At 37.4% G+C, this 11,192-nt stretch overlaps 1 non-coding gene across 1 annotated transcript; it reads left to right on the forward strand.

Annotated features, from left to right (window-relative positions):
* The first annotated feature begins 9,906 nt into the window (after window positions 1-9,906).
* On the forward strand, window positions 9,907-10,013 carry LOC122150986. The gene has a single exon (XR_006163926.1). It is a non-coding gene; the product is annotated as a U6 spliceosomal RNA (small nuclear RNA).
* The last annotated feature ends 1,179 nt before the right edge of the window (window positions 10,014-11,192 follow it).

Below are 11,192 nucleotides of genomic sequence, written 5' to 3' on the forward strand. Positions count from 1 at the left end.
TTCCTGGCTTTAACCCCTTTCTCTTGCTCTTCTGCCCTGCTGTTTTGTGCGTCCCTGAGTTGTCCCTGGGGCTGACTGCTCCTCTGTCCAGGTTCCTGGCTTTTTATCCCCTCCCTCCTGCTCTTCCCGCTTGCTACTTCGGGCGTCCCTGAGTTGTCTCTCCTCACCTGTAAGCCTGGGGCTGATGAATTATTACTAGTATCTGAAAAATGTTCAATCTACTTGAAAGTTGTTACTGTTATCTTTAGCCATGTTTCTTTCCACTTAAATAATTCAAGTTATTTTGTCCTCTGTAAGAATCCTATTTTCTACTTCTGAAATCATCTTTGTTATCACTCTGTATACTAAATTGAACTTGCAGTGTATCATTTCAAAAGTACATTTTGGGCTAATTCAGATCCCAAAAAAGATTTATATATGCAATGTTATTTTCCCTACACTCATATTATCTTTCCTTTTCAACATGTTTTCTCCATGTATTTTTCATAGATGTAGTGAATGCTTTATAGTAACTATGGATTTTGGATTTAATATTTCTTTTCATGAAGAATTCTTGAAAAGTTGGTCATAAAGTTCATCTATGAACTTGATGACTTTTTTTCTTTTTTTACTTTAAGGTGAGAAAATGTCTCATTGAAAACTGTTGAAGTTAACTTGGCGTGTTTCGCCTAGGCCCCTAAGGAAACTTTTCAGTTGTGTTTTATCAGGTGCTGTGATTCACAGTACACTCTCTGGGTTCAAGGCTCTTTGGTACCTATGAGTCTTATTTTACATCAGGAGCAGCTGAATTTCTCACCTATATTTGCTACCCTTCTATATTCTTACTTTTGAGCTCATTAGCACCATCCAGCAGCTACCTTGACAATGTGCTAAATGTTTTAGAAAACAGCAAAAAAGTTTTCTATTCCCTTATGTCAGCACTTCAGGCCAACTGCCAACAACTAATAGCATTTAAACAATAGTTCATCCAAGTGAGATTTATGAAAATGCCCCTCTATTTATATGATTCACTTAGACATTTTTATTCAAAAGTGAGAAGAAAATTGGTTGATCTTGCATCTAAAAACTAGTGAAGCACAGTAAAAAACGAATATGGAGATCTAGTACCTATTCCAAGTTTTACAAGTACTTGATATTTAGCAATGAATTTTCCCATGATCTTATGACATCTCTGTTTTTCCATTTGTATTCAATAGAATGCCATCTTTTCTACCTACTTACTGTGAACCTAAAGAGATAATGCATGTGGAATCATTCTAATATCATGATACTCTATTAGTTTCTTAGAGCTGCCATAACAAAATACCAAAAACTGGGTGGTTTATAAAAAGAGATTTTTTTCTCTCACAGTTCTGAAGGCTGGGTGTCCGACCATGTTAATTCCTTCTGAGGCTCCAAAAGATAGTATGTTCCATGCCTCTTTCCTAGCTTCTGGCAGCTCCAGGTATTCACTCCTTGCCCAACAGTGGCTGTGTCACATGCCATTCTTCCTCTGTCTCCCTGTCTCTGTGTTTCTTCTCCTCTTTTATATGGACACCAGGCATATAGTATTGGGATTGACCCTATACCAATATGTCTCAACTAACCTAACTGATTACATCTTCAAATCACATTCAGAGGTACAGGGGTAAGGACTTCTACATATCTTTCTGGAAGATACAATTTAATATATAACAGACACTGACCATAACTGAGATATTATTAATATTCCAATTTACATTATAAAAAAATTAAAATCTATAAATCAAGGAAGGTGACAAGACAGAATCATTGCTGATTAATGGTTATCAAGGTGATTTCTCATCTTTGGTTGCATTTTGGTAAATTAACTATGTTTTATTTACATGCCCTGGCGCTGTGGTGGAGTAGTGCCTAAGGCATCTGACTGCTAACCAGAAGGCTGGTGGTTCAAACCCACCAGCCACTCCTCAAAAGGAAGATTAGGCAATATACCTCTATAGAGATACCACCTTGGAAACCCAAGGAGAGATCGCTATGCCTCAAATCGACCCAACAGCAGTGAGGTTGGTTTGGTTTTTGGTATTTACTTGCTCAAGATTCAGGATCTTGGCTAAAAGCAAAGATTATCAGAAAGATATTTACCTGTGTTTTATTGACTACTCAAAGGCATTCAACTGAGAGCATCATAACAAATTATGGATAACGTTGCAAAGAATGTGAATTCCAGAACACTAAATTGTGCTCATGAAGAATCTATACATAGACCAAGAGGCAGTAATTCAAACAAAACAAGGGGATATTGCATGGTTTAAAATCAGGAAAGGTCTTCATCAGGGTTGTATCATTTCAACATACTTCCTCAATATGAAACTGACAAAATAATCCGAGAAGTGGGACTATATGATGAAGAATGATGTAGCTTCAGGATTAGATGAAGACTCATTAATAATCTGCAGTATGCAGATGACACAAGCTTACTTGCTAAAAGTGAAGATGACTTAAAGCACTAACTGATGAAGATCAAAGACTACAGTCTTCAATATGGATTACATCTCAACATAGAGAAAAGGAAAATGCTCACAACTGGACCATCATGATATATGGAGAAAAGACTGAAGTTGTCAGGAATTTCATTTTGCTTGTATCCACAATCAATACCCATAAAAGCAGCAGTTAAGAAATCAGATCTTATATTGCACTGGGAAAATCTGTTGCAGGTGACCTCTTAAAAGTAAAATAGCAAAGACGTCACTTTGAAAACTAAGGTGCACCTGACCCAAGCTGTGGTATTTTCAATCACATCATATGCATGTAAAATATGGACAATGAATAAGCGAGACCAAAGAAGAATTCATGCCATTGAACTGTAATGTTAGCAAAGAATACTGAAGATACCATGGACTGCCAGAAGAAAGAACAGATCTGTCTTGGAGGAAGTACAGCTGGAATGTTCCTTAGAAGCCAGAATGGCCAGTCTTTGTCTCACATACTTTGGTTATGTTATCAGAAGGGTAAAATAGAGGGTCACTGAATAAAGGAAAGCTCTCAATGAGATGGATTGACATAGTGGTTGCAATGATGGGCTCAAGTATAACAAATATTGTGAGGATGGCACAAGACAGAACAGTGTTTCCTTCTATTATACATAGACTGTAACTCTGAATTCTTGGTTAATAAAAAATCATCAAGAAAGTTGTTGGAGGTCACCTAATATGAGTAACAATGGTGGCATAGTTTTGATAGATAAGCATAGATCAAGTAAAGGATTCAACAAAGTATGAAGAGTGGGAATATGCACAATTTAATTTTCATTTACTTGTATTTCCTATTTTGTTATAGGAATTCTGGTAGCGTAGTGCCTAAGGCACTTGACTGCTAACCAGAAGGCTGGCAGTTCAAACCCACCAGCCACTCCTCAGAAGGAAGTTTGGGCAATCTACTTCTGTAGTGAAACTACCTCAGAAACCCAAGGACAGGTCACTATGAGTAGGGTCCGGCTCGATGGCAAATAACAACAACAACAATTTTGTTATAATCTAAATTAGTTACTTGAAATATTTACCTGAATGAAGGAAATTAATCAATCAATCACCACCCATTCCTTAAAGCCAAGTATTAATGTCATCTCCTCCATGAAGCCTTTTTCAATCCCTCAGTCAACATCAATAGCATTCTCATTTGAGTTATAACAATTTTATACATATTTCTCTTACAAACTCAAAAATTACTTGCACAAAATTCAGTTCGGTTATCAACCTGGGTCTATGTCATGTTTGTATTTTTATACCCTAGTGTGCCTAGCACAGGACCTTGTAACAAGTAAGTACTTATTGAATTTGTTGAAATGAGAAAGACATGATGAAAAAACAACAAATATTGACACCAGCTACAGCCATTAATTGCGTACTGAATGAGAAACCAAATATATGAGGTGTGATTTTTTAAGCATTTGAAAATACATTTTGAAAGATAGTAAAATGAGTGAGCAGCCCGTGGAATTTTTGAGAAGAGTGATGTGCTCTATGCATGAGTTCAGCTGCAGATAAATACACTTAATTGTCTGACAGAAAATGTCACCATAAGATATTAGAACTCAAAGAGAATGCAGAGATTCAGACTATGGAGAAATCAATGTGACAAGTACCCTTGAAAAGGTTAAGGCTCTCAAAAAGCTGTTTGAAATTTTTATTAGCAGTAGTATTCTGAAGGGAGAAATGTGATTGAATGTTTTGAGGTGATAAGTTGTCTTATCTGAGGGTCCTTTAGGACAGAGGAAAAGTTCATAAGAAAAATGAATTTCTGATTTATGTCCCTAAACTTTGTTCAGGGTTTTGGCACTTAAGTAAACTTTAAATATATGGCTATGGACCGAAACTCTTTGTTATTCAGTGATAAACTTGCTCCTTTCTCTACTTGTCCATATATTAAGGAGGTCCTTTTCTGGAATAAAACTCACTCTTCTGTTCCTGCTTCAATCACACAGGTTCATGAGAATTGGGGTTCTTTGCTCAGCATGGGACATGGACCTATTTTTCATTGCAAAGAGGTTCTGGTCAATAAACAAAACAAAAAAAAATCAAACCAATAGAAGATACAAAATACCTAGGTCATGTTGTTTGGCTCATCTGCTGTTTACTTTTAGGTGTGTAATGTGCAAGGGAATGTCCTGCCCACATCTCCCTTCAATCAAGGACTTGTTGCCTCAGATACAGAAAGTGTTGTCTACAAAGAGCCTTCACCTGTCTACTGCTTTAGGAATTTCTGGAGTTGCAGAAAGTTACCCTCTCCAAATTCATACCCTTCAGAGAGGAGTGCACATTAAAAGGTGGACTGAAGTGGGATTATAAAGACCAGAGCATTGGATCCAACTCTAGAGAACTCTGATGGGACATTTTAGCTTCAGAGTGCCCGATGGGATCTTCTTGATGTTGGGCTTGCTCTGCAGCTTGGATTCCTTTGTTCCAATCCTGCTTCATCCTCCTAATTTATACAGGCATTGGTTCCAAGGTCACTCCTTAATAAAAACACTGCATGTTAAACTTTGTGTCAAACTCAACTTCCTTGAGAACCCAAAATGCAACAGAGGGGAACAGATAAACTTGGAAAATGACTTTGCATCACTAGTTACTAACATGTATGAGGATTTGAGGAAATACTGATCCTGGAAAGCTACAGAACATTCTAGAAGCATTAATAGTTTTTAGCAAGTTCCTCAGTAGGATTTATCATGGCAAGGGTGAGCTAGGATAGAGAAGCTTCATGCAAGAAAAAACTGTCACAAAATTGAGCTAGAGAAATAGGGAACTCTCACATTCCAAAGACTATGGCTAAATGTAGTGTGTCACTGGCAGTAGTAGGGTGTGGCCATATTGTTGAGAATATGAGAGCAAGAGAAAGGAGAATTTCATGTGATAAACAATGAGAAACTTGTTAGTTTTTAAAATGAGAGATAAGGATTTTATTTTAGGAAATTCTGAAGAGGTCAACATGGAAGACACACGAGAGAGAGGAAAAAAGGATGAGCAAAACTGGGTGACAATAAGAGGCTGTGACACCTATCTAATCATGATGAAAGCCAGAACATATATACATATATATCCACCACCCATCTGTCAGTTTGTCATACTGAGGTGGCTTGTGTGTTGCTGTGAGGCTGGAGGATATGCTGCAAGTATTTCAAATACCAGTAGAGTCACCCATGGTGACAGTTTTCAGTGGAGCTTTCAGACTAAGACAGACTTAGAAGAAGGAAGAGACCACCCACTTCTCAAAGAATTGGCCACTGAAAGCCTTATGAATAGCTGTCTGAAACAGCTGTCTGATATATTACTGGAAAACTTTATGAATAGCCCTGAAACATTGTCCAATATAGTGTCACAAGATGAGACCCTCAGGTTGGAAGACACTCAAAATATGACTGAAGAAGATCTGCCTCCTCAGAGTAGAGCTGACATTAATGACATGGATAGAATAAAGCTTTCAGGACCTCCATTTACTGATGTGGCAGGGTTCTAAATGGTAAGAAAGAACTGCAAACATCTGTTAATCATCATAACATGGAATGTATGAAGTATGAATCTAGGAAAATTGGAAGTTGTCAAAAAAGAAATGGAATGCATAAAGATCAATATCTTAGGCATTAGGGAGCTGAAATGGACTGGTTTTGATCATTCTGAATAGGACAACCACATGATCTGCTAAGCTGAGAATGACAATTTGAAAAGAATGTCATGGCATTCTTTGTCACAAAGAATAAATCAAGATCTGTCCTGAAGTACAATGCTGTCAGTGATAGCATCATATTCATAAGCCTACAAGGAAGACCAGTTAATACTACTATTATTCAAATTTACACACAAAACACCAAAGCCAAAGAAGAGGAAATTGAAGATTTTTACCAACTTCTGCAGTCTGAAATTGACCAAACATGCAATCAAGATGTGTTGATTATTACTGGTGAGTAGAATGCAAAAGTTGGAAACAAAGAAGAATCACTGGCAGTTGGAAAATATGGCCTAGGTGATACAAATAATGCTTGAGATCACATGATAGAATTTTGCAATACTAATGACTTATTCATTGCAAATACCTTTTTCCAATAACAAATGATTGATATACATATGGACTTCATCAGATGGAGCACACAGGAATCAGATTGACTACATCAGTGGGAAGAGGTGATGGAGAAGCTCAATATCTTCAGCCAAAACAATGCCAGAAGCTGACTATGGAAAAGACTATCAGTTGCTCATAAGCAAGTTGAACTTCAAGCTGAAGACAATTAAGACAAATCCAGGAGAGCTAAAGTATGACCTTGATTGTACCCCTCCTGAACTTAGAAACTGTCTAAAGAATAGATCTGGTGCATTGCACACAAAAGACCAAAACCCAGAGGAACTGTGGGATGACATCAAGAATATCATCCATGAAGAAAGCAAAAGGTTATTTAAAAAGCAGGAAAGGAAGAAAAGACCAAAATGGATGTCACAGACTCTGAAACTTTCCCTTGAACAGAGAGTAGGTAGAGAAAATGGAAGAAATGACAACATAAAGGAACTAAACAGAAGATTTCAAAGGGCTGCTCAAGAAGACAAAGCAAAGTACTATAATGAAATGTGCAAAGACCTGGAGTTAGAAAACCAAAAGGGAAGAACATGCTTGGCGTTTCTCAAGCTGAAAGAACTGAAGAAAAATCAAGCTTCAAGTTGCAATATTGAAACATTCTATGGGCAAAATACTGAATGATATAGGAAACATCAAAAGAAATGGAAGGAATACACAGTCACTGGACCAAAAAGAACTGGTCGATGTTCATCCATTTCAGGAGGCAGCATATGATCAAGAACCAATGATACTGAAGGAAGAAGTCAGAGCTGCACTGAAGGAATTGGTGAAAAACAGGGCTCTGGGAATTGATAGAATACCCATTGAGATGTTTCAATAAACAGATGCTGCACTGGAGGCCCTCTTTTGTCTATGCCAAGAAATACAGAAGACAGCTATCCGGCCAACTGACTGGAAGAGATCCATATTTGTACCTGTGGTAGTTAAGTTTGTGTGTCAGCTTGACTTGGCCTGGATGAGTGGCTAAGCAGCTAGATGTAGTATTCCTCATGATGAAACTGGTAATCAACTCCATGGTGGAATCTACTGTGAGCAGCTGAGTAGCTGCCTTAGGGATGTAGTCTGCTTCCTATATATATAAAGAGAGCCTTGGGGACAGTCTCCAGCTTATGGCACACTTGAACCCTGCATGTAGCCAAGTCGTTGTTCAAGTGCCTGTCATGCCCTGCTGATCTCAGGACTTCATCTAGACTTGAATTAGTCTCCTGCCATGCTGTTTGGTAACATTGGAACAGTACCTTTTTACTTGTCAACCTTGGGCTTGTCAGCCTCAGCAGCCAGCAGCTGTTTGAGTGAAAAAAACCCTCTAGCTTCAGTGGGCCAGGAGCTGGAGGCAGAGCTGAAGCCCAAGTTTGAGGGGCTTTCACCCAGTCCCTAGAGCTTTGCACTTTTGCACTCAGACTTAAAGCCTCCAAAATTGTAAGAGAATAAACTCCTGTTTGCTAAAGCCATCCCATTTGTGGTATATTCCTGTCAGAATGGCACTAGGTAACCAAAACAGTACCCATTCCAAGCAGTACATCATTCCAAAGAAAGGTGATCCTACAGAATGTGGAAATTATTGAACAATATCATTAATACCACACAAAGTAAAATCATACAGAAAATAATTCAAAAATTGTTACAGCAATATATTGACAGAAAACTTCCAGAAATGCAAGCTGGATTCAGAAGAGACATGGAATTAAGGATATCATTGTTGATATAGGGATCTTGGCGGAAAGCAAAGAATACCAGAAAGATGTTTATCTTGTGTTTTATTGACTATGTAAACATTCGATTGTGTGGATCATAACAAATTGTGGGTAACACTGAGAAGGATGGAAATTTCAGAACACTTTATTGTGCTCATCAGAATCCTGTACATAGACCAGGAGGCTGTCATTTGAACAGAACAAGGGGATACTATATGGTTTAAAATCAGGAAGGAAGTGTGTCAGGGTTGTATCCTTTCACCATACTTATTCAATCTGTATGTAGAGCAAATAATCTAAGAAGCTGGACTATATGAAGAAGAGCATGGTATTAGGATTGGAGGAAGACTCATTAACAACCTGTGATATGCAAACAACACAACTTTGCTTGCTGAAAGTGAGGATGACTTGAAGCACTTACTGATGAAGAATAAAGACTACAGTCTGAAGTATGGATTACATCTCAATATAAAGAAAATGAAAATCCTCACAAGTGGATCAATAAGAAGAAATCATGATAAATGCAGAAAAGATTGAAGTTGTCCAAGATTTCATATTACTTGATTCCACAATCAACACCCATGGAATCAGCAGTCAAGACATCAGACAAAGTATTGCACTGGGCAAAGCTGCTGCAAAAGACCTCTTTAAAGTGCTGAAGAGCAAAGCTGTCTCTTTGAAGACCAAAGTACACCTAATCCAAGCCATGATATTTTTAATTGCTTCGTATGCATGTGAGAGCTGAACAATGAATAAGGAAGACTGAGGAAGAGTTGATGCTTTGTAGTTGTGGTGTTGGAGAAGAATAGTGAAAGTACTATGGACTGCCAAAAGAACTAACAAATCTACCCTGGAAGAAGTGCAGCTGTAATGCTCCTTGAAAGCAAAAATGGCCAGATTCATCTGACCTACTTTTGTCATGTTGTCAGAAGGAACCATTCCCTGGAGAAGTGGAGGGTCAGCAAAGAAGGTGAAGGCCCTCAACAAGAAGGAGTGACAGTGGCTGCAAGGATGGGCTCAGGTCTAGCAAGGATTATGAAACTGGCACAGGACCAGGCAGTGTTTCGTTCTGTTGTGCACAGGGTCGTTATGAGTTGGAGCCAACTCATCGGTACCTAACAACAAAATACGTACATATATGCATATATACATACACACACACATACATATATATGCACACAAAGAGAGAGAGAGATACAGAGAGAAAATGAGTCTTAAAGATAATTTGAAAGAAAAGATGGCAGGAAGAGTTGTAGTATCCTAGGCTGTATATGTGAATTAAATTAAGTAGTAATCCTTTTCAAACCTTCTCTAGATGTCAAGGACCATTTGATAACTATCATTTACTGACCACCTAAACACAGTCAGAATTTTATCAGGTACTTTTTAATATATTTTGTGATTTTAATTCTTATACTCATGTGAGGGAAGTATTTTTCCCCCCATAAATAAATAAAGGACACTGAATTTAGAGAGGTCAGAGAATCTGCACAATGTTACACAGCTAAAAAATGTCAGAAATGGAATTTTGAAACAGGTCACCTTCAATATATTGTCAGTGCTGTTAACCACTCTAGTACCACATATCTAAAATATGAAGGTGTCAATATTGAAAGAAGTTCCTTTTGTGCTCACGTTGGCAGCACATATACTAAAATTGGAACAATATGAAGAAGATTAGCATGGCCCCTACCAAAGGATGGCACACAAATCTGAGAAGCATTCCATATATTTCTGTTATATTGAGGGGATTGCAACCAGTGTTACAAAAATAAAATGTGTATAAATTGTTGAATGGAAAACTAATTTTCTCTGTCAATTTTCACCCAAAGTACCATAAAAAAGTAAAAGAAAAAAGAGTTTCCTTTCTTAGTGATGTGAGGCAAGAAATTTCAACAGTTTCATCAATAATCACTAAATGCTGGCAATATATTTTTTATCTAGTCTAATGATAAGCTATTATGTCATAAGGACACTATGAAGAATAAATTACTTAAAACCCAACCATGTCTCTTCCAGGCAAATATAACCTACATCTCTTATTGGCATGACCTATTAATTCACACCTGTGCATTCATTTGTGAACCCATCTTTATATATTCTTATGTGGTGGAGTAACAACAACAACAACAATGTGGTGGAGAACTTTTTCCTTCTCTTCTTTAGAAGCTGGATCCTTCTGACCCATTACTCTCTCTATTTTGGAATTTTAGTGCCACTGAAGAAAAAACTGCATGTTCCCAAAATGCTTTTTATTACTCTTTCTACTGACTATTAGTCACTGCAAAACTTTGCAGGTCAATAATGGTGAAAATGAACAAAACATCTGCATTCTAGAAGTAGGAGCTGACTATGGGCAAGTAGTGGAGCTGCACAACACTTGGAACAGAGATCAACCAAAGTGGATGTGTGGAGCAGTGTTTATACTACAATCTTATTTTCACTACACCTCCTCAATTATGTCTAAAAGAAAATATCAAAGCATATCTTGAAATATTATTTAGAAGGACAGTTCTATTTAGAAAATGGTGTAATTTGTTAAGTGATAATAAACTTGCTCAAATTTCTTGTTTCATTGCCTCTCAATAATCCTATTCAGGACATCCTTTAAAATTGGCATCAGTTTTCCAATTTTACCATTTACTTGAGGTGATGTTGTTGTTGTTGTTATGTGCGTCGAGGTGATGAAAGAGACCAATTCACAAAAATTTTTTAACTCAATTTATTGCATATTTTTACTGCATGGTGTATTCCAGGTATTTAATTTTTGAAGCAGAGGCTAATGAAAAACCTAAAAGCCCTCTGAAACACTAATAAAATGACACTATCCAACCCTGAGTATCCTCAAATGTCCAATAAGGATTTATAACAAGGCTACCTGGTCACCTCCCATGACAATGCATTTATAAGGTT

This window comes from Orycteropus afer, unplaced genomic scaffold (assembly GCF_000298275.1).
Source record: "Orycteropus afer afer isolate SDZICR_OR568_19922 unplaced genomic scaffold, OryAfe1.0 scaffold00277, whole genome shotgun sequence".
Taxonomy (NCBI): domain Eukaryota; kingdom Metazoa; phylum Chordata; class Mammalia; order Tubulidentata; family Orycteropodidae; genus Orycteropus; species Orycteropus afer.